Source organism: Chiloscyllium punctatum, chromosome 30 (assembly GCF_047496795.1).
Source record: "Chiloscyllium punctatum isolate Juve2018m chromosome 30, sChiPun1.3, whole genome shotgun sequence".
Taxonomy (NCBI): domain Eukaryota; kingdom Metazoa; phylum Chordata; class Chondrichthyes; order Orectolobiformes; family Hemiscylliidae; genus Chiloscyllium; species Chiloscyllium punctatum.
This window is the reverse complement of record NC_092768.1, coordinates 47,444,440-47,453,607: the sequence shown is the minus strand read 5'-3', so window position 1 is coordinate 47,453,607 and position 9,168 is coordinate 47,444,440. Positions and strand designations below refer to the sequence as shown.

The 9,168-nt window shown below is 54.4% G+C and overlaps 2 pseudogenes; both read left to right on the top strand.

Moving 5' to 3' along the window:
- Window positions 1-4,512: 4,512 nt before the first annotated feature.
- Window positions 4,513-4,662, top strand: LOC140455832 (U1 spliceosomal RNA; annotated as a pseudogene).
- Window positions 4,663-8,720: 4,058 nt separating this feature from the next.
- LOC140455829 (U1 spliceosomal RNA) lies at window positions 8,721-8,870 on the top strand (annotated as a pseudogene).
- Window positions 8,871-9,168: the final 298 nt, after the last annotated feature.

Here is a 9,168-nt window from a genome sequence, read left to right as displayed (position 1 = left end):
TCGGGACACGTGGCGGTGGATTGCAAAGTGACCGTCTGCAGGAACTGCAAACAGGAGGGTCACTTGACAAAGGACTGTCGGGAGGAAAAGAGCTGCAACCTGTGCGGGGAGGCGGGCCACATGTACAAGGCCTGCCCAAGACGAGGAGCCGCCACCTACGCACAGATGGCCGGAGGTGGCAACACGAGCCGCGGACCGACAAAGTCTAACGAGGTACCGCGAATCAGCAAAGGAACGGTGCCTGGAGGCACCCAGAAGGAAGGGAAAGTTGTAGAGGAGCAGGCAGCAGACAGCGGGGAGATGCAGCAGCCGACCCAAGCTCCTGCAAGACAGACGGAGGAAATGGAAGAGGAGGGATCAAAGGAGGCAGAGCAGTGGATTATCGTTAAAAACAGGAAAAGGAAACCTCTCGAGGGCCCCAAAGCCACCAAGCGAAGGGGGAAGAGACACCTCCAAGAGGAGGATACAGGCAGCTCCTCCGAGGGTGAGGACGGGCGCAAGAAGGGTCGCCTCCGGAGGAAGAGGCAGAGCGCCGTGGGGAGAAAGGAGGGCAACACCGCCCAAGAAGGAAAAGACGATCCCTCTGAGGGGATGGGCGAAGGCCTCCCCCTACCCGGTGAGAACCAAGGGGTACCCACCGGCCCACAGCTCCAGGGAACTGGGAGCAGCGTCCCAGTGACAGCCCTGATGTCAGATGGAGAACGGGGCGATGCGGACCCTGGGTCTGACACGATGACACCAGAGCGGGGAAATGACTCCAGCGTGGAGCCGGACAACTACCTCAGCCCTGGGAAGGTCCAGCAGTTTGCTGTCACCACGGGGATGCACGCAGCTACCCCACTGGAGCAAGACCAGAAGAAAATGGACACTGGTAACCCCGCAAACTGTTAAAATGGGGTTTAAAATTGCCAGCATAAATGTGCGTAGCATTAAAGCGGCTACGCGATGTGTTTCAACGCTGGCCTTCCTGGCCAACGTCAAAGCCGATGTCCTGTTTCTGCAGGAGTGCGGGATACCGCACCTCAGCAGTTACAGGAGATGGTCGAGCTTGTGGGCCCACGGGCCGTCAGTGTGGTCGGGGGGCAACGATAGCCGCGCCTCCGGCCTGGGTATCCTGTTGCGGGGAGGCAACTTCACCATCTCCGAGGTTAAGGAGGTGGTGGGCGGGCGCCTCCTCGTCGTGGACGTCAAATACAGAAACGCTCCCGTGAGACTAATCAACGTGTACGCCCCAGTGGGTAAGAGTGAACGGTTGGCCGTCCTGCAACAGCTTCCACTGTTGCTGGCTACGTCCAGGCCGGTCATTCTGGCCGGAGACTTCAACTGCATCATTGATGCTGATGGACGATCCGGCGGGGGGGACAGTAAACCGGACGCTACGTCCAGGGCCCTGATGGAAACGGTCAAAGACGCCAAGCTGCACGACGTCTTCAGCGCCCCTGCAGACGGAGCGCAGCGTAGATACACCTGGTCACGGGCAGACGGGTCTATCCGCTCAAGGATAGATTACCTGTTTGTGTCCCGAACGCTCTCGGTCAGATCCACCGACGTCAAGCCGGTGTTCTTCTCTGACCACTGCCTCCTGCTGGCCGACTGTCACCTACAGGACGAACAGCGGGCGGGCAAGGGAACGTGGAAACTGAACACTAAGCTGTTGACCCCGGGAAACATCGAAGAGCTCAAGAGGGATTACGCAGGTTGGAGAACCGTGAAGCCCCTCTTTGAGTCTCCAGCGGACTGGTGGGAAACGGTAAAAGGGAACATCAAGAGGTTCTTTATCCTCAAAGGTGTCCAGGAGGCGAGAGAGAGGCGGGGAAAACTGTCCCAGCTCCAGGAAAGTATGCAGAACCTGCTCCTGCTGCAGACGATGGGGGTGGATGTCACGGAGGACCTCAAGGAGGTGAAGGGCCAGCAAGCCTCGCTCTTTGCCTCGGAGGCCTCCAGGATAATCTTCCGGTCCAGGGTCCGCTCGGTGGAGCAGGACGAGACGTGCTCACGTTTCTTCTTCCAGAAGGTGCACAAAGAGAGCTCCGTGCTCAGCAGCCTGAAGAAAGAAGATGGCTCGGTAACGTCATCTCAGGCTGACGTCATGAGGATCAGCAAATCCTTCTACGCCAGCCTGTATGACTCGAAGCCGACCGACAGCGCGGCCTCCCAGTCGTTCCTGTCCTCTATCACGGAGGTCCTAGATGACGGAACACGAGAGAGGCTGGACCAGCCGCTATCTCTGGATGAACTGACCAAGGCCCTCGAGTCCTTCGAAAAGAATAAAACTCCCGGAAGCGACGGCTTACCGGTCGAGGTTTATTCCGCTCTTTGGGACTTGATGGGCCAGGACCTGCTGGAGGTGTATGTCAGTATGCTCCGGGCAGGTACCATGAGTGAATCCATGAGGAAAGGCATCATCACCCTCGTCTACAAGCGGAAGGGGGAGAGGGAGGAAATTAGAAATTGGAGACCGATCTCACTGTTAAATGCAGACTACAAAATCCTGTCAAAGGTCATCGCCAACCGGGTCAGGTCTGCTCTGGGATCGGTGATCCACCCGGACCAAACCTGTGCTGTACCGGGCAGGAAGATCTCTGAGAGTCTCGCACTCCTCAGGGATACGATCGCCTACGTGCAGGACAGGGGGGTGGACACCTGCCTCATCAGCCTGGACCAGGAGAAAGCCTTTGACAGGATATCGCATACATATATGAGGGATGTCCTCTCCAAAATGGGCTTTGGGGAGGGAATCGGAAATTGGATCAGACTGCTCTACACCAACATTGTCAGTGCAGTCTCAATCAATGGGTGGGAATCAGATAGCTTCCCTGTAAGATCTGGAGTCAGGCAGGGATGCCCCCTCTCACCCGCCTTGTTTGTGTGTTGCATAGAGCCATTTGCCGAATCCATCAGGAAGGATGCGAGCCTGAGGGGGGTGACTATTCCTGGCAGCGGGGGCCTGCAGGTTAAGGCCTCCCTGTACATGGATGACGTCGCTGTTTTCTGCTCGGATCCGCTGTCCGTGCACAGACTCGTGTGCATCTGCGACCAGTTCGAACGGGCCTCGGGGGCCAAGGTAAACCGAGGCAAGAGCGAGGCCATGCTCTTCGGGAACTGGGCCGACCAATCCTCTATCCCCTTCACCGTCAGGACTGACCACCTGAAGGTGCTGGGTATTTGGTTCGGGGGGGCTGGGGCGTGCGCCAAGACCTGGGAGGAGCGGATCAGGAAGATGAGACAGAAACTAGGCAGATGGGGGCAACGGTCGCTCTCCATCGCGGGAAAAAACCTGGTCATCAGGTGTGAGGTACTCTCAGTATTGCTATATGTGGCACAGGTCTGGCCTATCCCCAGGACCTGTGCCGCCGCAGTCACCCGGGCCATCTTCCAATTCATTTGGAGATCAAAGATGGACCGGGTCCGAAGAGACTCAATGTACAAAGACCGGTGCAATGGGGGAAAAAACACGCCCAATGCCACCCTCACCCTGATGGCCACCTTTGTGTGTGGCTGCATCAAGCTGTGCGTGGATCCCCGGTACGCAAACACCAAGTGTCACTACGTACTGAGGTTCTACCTGTCCCCGGTGTTGCGAAGGATGGGCCTGGCCTCGCTGCCGCGGAACGCTCCGAGTAGTTGGACCGTTCCGTATCACCTGTCCTTCGTGGAGAAATTTATGAGGAAAAACACCTTTGACCACAAGTCCATCAGGAAGGGGTCAGCACGTAGCGTCCTTGAGACCCTTCGGGAAAAGGAGAGGGCGGATCCTGTCGAGCGGTTCCCTGAGCAGACTGTCAAAGCCATTTGGCAGAATGCCTCATCGCCAGAACTTTCCAACAAGCACCAAGACGTGGCTTGGCTGGTGGTGAGAAGGGCTCTGCCTGTGAGATCCTTTATGCACGCCCGGACTCTCTGCCGCACCGCACGCTGCCCTCGAAGTGGCTGCGGGGGGGACGAGACTGTCACACACCTCCTTCTGGAATGTGCCTATGCAGAGGAAGTCTGGAGAGGAATGCAGTGGTGCTTGTCGAGGTTCGTCCCGAGCAGCGCCGTGACGCGGGACTCCGTGCTCTACGGCCTGTTCCCCGGGACTCACACCGAGACGAACATTAACTGCGCCTGGAGGATCATCAACTCGGTGAAGGACGCTCTCTGGGCGGTCCGAAACCTGTTGATCTTCCAGCTGAAGGAGTTGACCCCGACCGAGTGTTGCAGACTGGCACATTCCAAGGTCCAAGACTACGTGTTGAGGGACGCGCTGAAGCTTGGGGCAGCTGCCGCCAAGGCGCGGTGGGGAAAGACCACCGTGTAAGATCGGCCTGCCGAAAGAAGAACAGGGGGCCCATACAGACGTTTTTTTTTGGGCTCTGCTGATGCCTCAGCCAAATATATGTATATATACAAGATTGAAAAAATGCACAGGATTGTAAAGGACAAGAATAAAGTCGAATCTGTGTTTGTAAATATTGACATATGTATGGCATGATCCAATGTACAGACCATCAAATCATTTATGAATAAAGTATATTTTTGAAATAAAAAAAAAAAAGGTTCTCCCAGGACGAGGCTATCCCATTGCACTTTGGGTGTGCTGACGCCTGCGATGTCCCCAAATGCGGGATACTCGACTGCAAAATTTGTGGTAGTGGGGGACTGCGTTCGCGCTCTCCCCTGAATTACAAGCAAAAGTCAGATGATCCTATAGATGTCGCTCATTTGTGCTTCGTGCGGCTTCTAATATATCCCTGTATCTATGTTCACTTCAGTTTCACTCAAATTCACACGTAATGCCGCCCCTCTTATTTCATCCTGCAATAAACCGCTATCTTCAATGCTTTTCACAACAGGACCGCTCTGCCCTCATCAATCCTCTTTGGTACTTCTTCAAAAAACTCAATCAACTTTGGGAGATATGATTTCCCACACACAAAGCCATGTTGACTATCCCGAATCAGTCCTTGCCTCTCTCAGCATGTAGTCCTGGACCTTGGAATGTGCCTCCAACACGTGGGAAAGGTCGACTCCTTGTTCTGGAAGACCAACAATTTTTTGGAAGACCAGAGAGCAACTTTCACCATTTGCCACGCACAAAGCCACACTGACTGTTCCAAATGGGTCCTCGCCTCCCCAAATGCCTCGAGATCCTAACTCTCAGAATCCTCTCTCACAACTTAGCAACCACAGCCGTTAGGCTCACCAATCTATTGTCTCCATTTTGTGATTATGTGTGAAAGAACAGAAACCAACATAGTCATTCTAAAACATGAGAGACTTAACAAACAATCGAGGTCTTTTTCGGTATATAATTTCAGTTACATCACACTGTAAACTTTTGCTCTCAATTCTGTGTCTTACAATCTTATTCTCCCCAACCACGTGATGAAGGAGCAGTGCTCTGAAAGCTAGTGCTTCCAAATGAACCTGTTGTGGTGTGATTTGTAGCTGACTAGGCCTTCTGTGGCAGTGAATTCAATGAATTTGCCACACTCTGAATGTAGGGAGTGTTGCTGAACATAAAGACCTTGGAGTGTCGGTTCACGCTTCCTTGAAAGTCGACTCACAGATCAATTACAGAAGGTATTTTGTAAACCGGACGCTACGTCCAGGGCCCTGATGGAAACGGTCAAAGACGCCAAGCTGCACGACGTCTTCAGCGCCCCTGCAGACGGAGCGCAGCGTAGATACACCTGGTCACGGGCAGACGGGTCTATCCGCTCAAGGATAGATTACCTGTTTGTGTCCCGAACGCTCTCGGTCAGATCCACCGACGTCAAGCCGGTGTTCTTCTCTGACCACTGCCTCCTGCTGGCCGACTGTCACCTACAGGACGAACAGCGGGCGGGCAAGGGAACGTGGAAACTGAACACTAAGCTGTTGACCCCGGGAAACATCGAAGAGCTCAAGAGGGATTACGCAGGTTGGAGAACCGTGAAGCCCCTCTTTGAGTCTCCAGCGGACTGGTGGGAAACGGTAAAAGGGAACATCAAGAGGTTCTTTATCCTCAAAGGTGTCCAGGAGGCGAGAGAGAGGCGGGGAAAACTGTCCCAGCTCCAGGAAAGTATGCAGAACCTGCTCCTGCTGCAGACGATGGGGGTGGATGTCACGGAGGACCTCAAGGAGGTGAAGGGCCAGCAAGCCTCGCTCTTTGCCTCGGAGGCCTCCAGGATAATCTTCCGGTCCAGGGTCCGCTCGGTGGAGCAGGACGAGACGTGCTCACGTTTCTTCTTCCAGAAGGTGCACAAAGAGAGCTCCGTGCTCAGCAGCCTGAAGAAAGAAGATGGCTCGGTAACGTCATCTCAGGCTGACGTCATGAGGATCAGCAAATCCTTCTACGCCAGCCTGTATGACTCGAAGCCGACCGACAGCGCGGCCTCCCAGTCGTTCCTGTCCTCTATCACGGAGGTCCTAGATGACGGAACACGAGAGAGGCTGGACCAGCCGCTATCTCTGGATGAACTGACCAAGGCCCTCGAGTCCTTCGAAAAGAATAAAACTCCCGGAAGCGACGGCTTACCGGTCGAGGTTTATTCCGCTCTTTGGGACTCGATCGGCCAGGACCTGCTGGAGGTGTATGTCAGTATGCTTCGGGCAGGTACCATGAGTGAATCCATGAGGAAAGGCATCATCACCCTCGTCTACAAGCGGAAGGGAGAGAGGGAGGAAATTAGAAATTGGAGACCGATCTCACTGTTAAATGCAGACTACAAAATCTTGTCAAAGGTCATCGCCAACCGGGTCAGGTCTGCTCTGGGATCGGTGATCCACCCGGACCAAACCTGTGCTGTACCGGGCAGGAAGATCTCTGAGAGTCTCGCACTCCTCAGGGATACGATCGCCTACGTGCAGGACAGGGGGGTGGACACCTGTCTCATCAGCCTGGACCAGGAGAAAGCCTTTGACAGGATATCGCATACATATATGAGGGATGTCCTCTCCAAAATGGGCTTTGGGGAGGGAATCGGAAATTGGATCAGACTGCTCTACACCAACATTGTCAGTGCAGTCTCAATCAATGGGTGGGAATCAGATAGCTTCCCTGTAAGATCTGGAGTCAGGCAGGGATGCCCCCTCTCACCCGCCTTGTTTGTGTGTTGCATAGAGCCATTTGCCGAATCCATCAGGAAGGATGCGAGCCTGAGAGGGGTGACTATTCCTGGCAGCGGGGGCCTGCAGGTTAAGGCCTCCCTGTACATGGATGACGTCGCTGTTTTCTGCTCGGATCCGCTGTCCGTGCACAGACTCGTGTGCATCTGCGACCAGTTCGAACGGGCCTCGGGGGCCAAGGTAAACCGAGGCAAGAGCGAGGCCATGCTCTTCGGGAACTGGGCCGACCAATCCTCTATCCCCTTCACCGTCAGGACTGACCACCTGAAGGTGCTGGGTATTTGGTTCGGGGGGGCTGGGGCGTGCGCCAAGACCTGGGAGGAGCGGATCAGGAAGATGAGACAGAAACTAGGCAGATGGGGGCAACGGTCGCTCTCCATCGCGGGAAAAAACCTGGTCATCAGGTGTGAGGTCCTCTCAGTATTGCTATATGTGGCACAGGTCTGGCCTATCCCCAGGACCTGTGCCGCCGCAGTCACCCGGGCCATCTTCCAATTCATTTGGAGATCAAAGATGGACCGGGTCCGAAGAGACTCAATGTACAAAGACCGGTGCAATGGGGGAAAAAACACGCCCAATGCCACCCTCACCCTGATGGCCACCTTTGTGTGTGGCTGCATCAAGCTGTGCGTGGATCCCCGGTACGCAAACACCAAGTGTCACTACGTACTGAGGTTCTACCTGTCCCCGGTGTTGCGAAGGATGGGCCTGGCCTCGCTGCCGCGGAACGCTCCGAGTAGTTGGACCGTTCCGTATCACCTGTCCTTCGTGGAGAAATTTATGAGGAAAAACACCTTTGACCACAAGTCCATCAGGAAGTGGTCAGCACGTAGCGTCCTTGAGACCCTTCGGGAAAAGGAGAGGGCGGATCCTGTCGAGCGGTTCCCTGAGCAGACTGTCAAAGCCATTTGGCAGAATGCCTCATCGCCAGAACTTTCCAACAAGCACCAAGACGTGGCTTGGCTGGTGGTGAGAAGGGCTCTGCCTGTGAGATCCTTTATGCACGCCCGGACTCTCTGCCGCACCGCACGCTGCCCTCGAAGTGGCTGCGGGGGGGACGAGACTGTCACACACCTCCTTCTGGAATGTGCCTATGCAGAGGAAGTCTGGAGAGGAATGCAGTGGTGCTTGTCGAGGTTCGTCCCGAGCAGCGCCGTGACGCGGGACTCCGTGCTCTACGGCCTGTTCCCCGGGACTCACACCGAGACGAACATTAACTGCGCCTGGAGGATCATCAACTCGGTGAAGGACGCTCTCTGGGCGGTCCGAAACCTGTTGATCTTCCAGCTGAAGGAGTTGACCCCGACCGAGTGTTGCAGACTGGCACATTCCAAGGTCCAAGACTACGTGTTGAGGGATGCGCTGAAGCTTGGGGCAGCTGCCGCCAAGGCGCGGTGGGGAAAGACCACCGTGTAAGATCGGCCTGCCGAAAGAAGAACAGGGGGCCCATACAGACGTTTTTTTTTGGGCTCTGCTGATGCCTCAGCCAAATATATGTATATATACAAGATTGAAAAAATGCACAGGATTGTAAAGGACAAGAATAAAGTCGAATCTGTGTTTGTAAATATTGACATATGTATGGCATGATCCAATGTACAGACCATCAAATCATTTATGAATAAAGTATATTTTTGAAATAAAAAAAAAAAAGGTTCTCCCAGGACGAGGCTATCCCATTGCACTTCGGGTGTGCTGACGCCTGCGATGTCCCCAAATGCGGGATACTCGACTGCAAAATTTGTGGTAGTGGGGGACTGCGTTCGCGCTCTCCCCTGAATTACAAGCAAAAGTCAGATGATCCTATAGATGTCGCTCATTTGTGCTTCGTGCGGCTTCTAATATATCCCTGTATCTATGTTCACTTCAGTTTCACTCAAATTCACACGTAATGCCGCCCCTCTTATTTCATCCTGCAATAAACCGCTATCTTCAATGCTTTTCACAACAGGACCGCTCTGCCCTCATCAATCCTCTTTGGTACTTCTTCAAAAAACTCAATCAACTTTGGGAGATATGATTTCCCACACACAAAGCCATGTTGACTATCCCGAATCAGTCCTTGCCTCTCTCAGC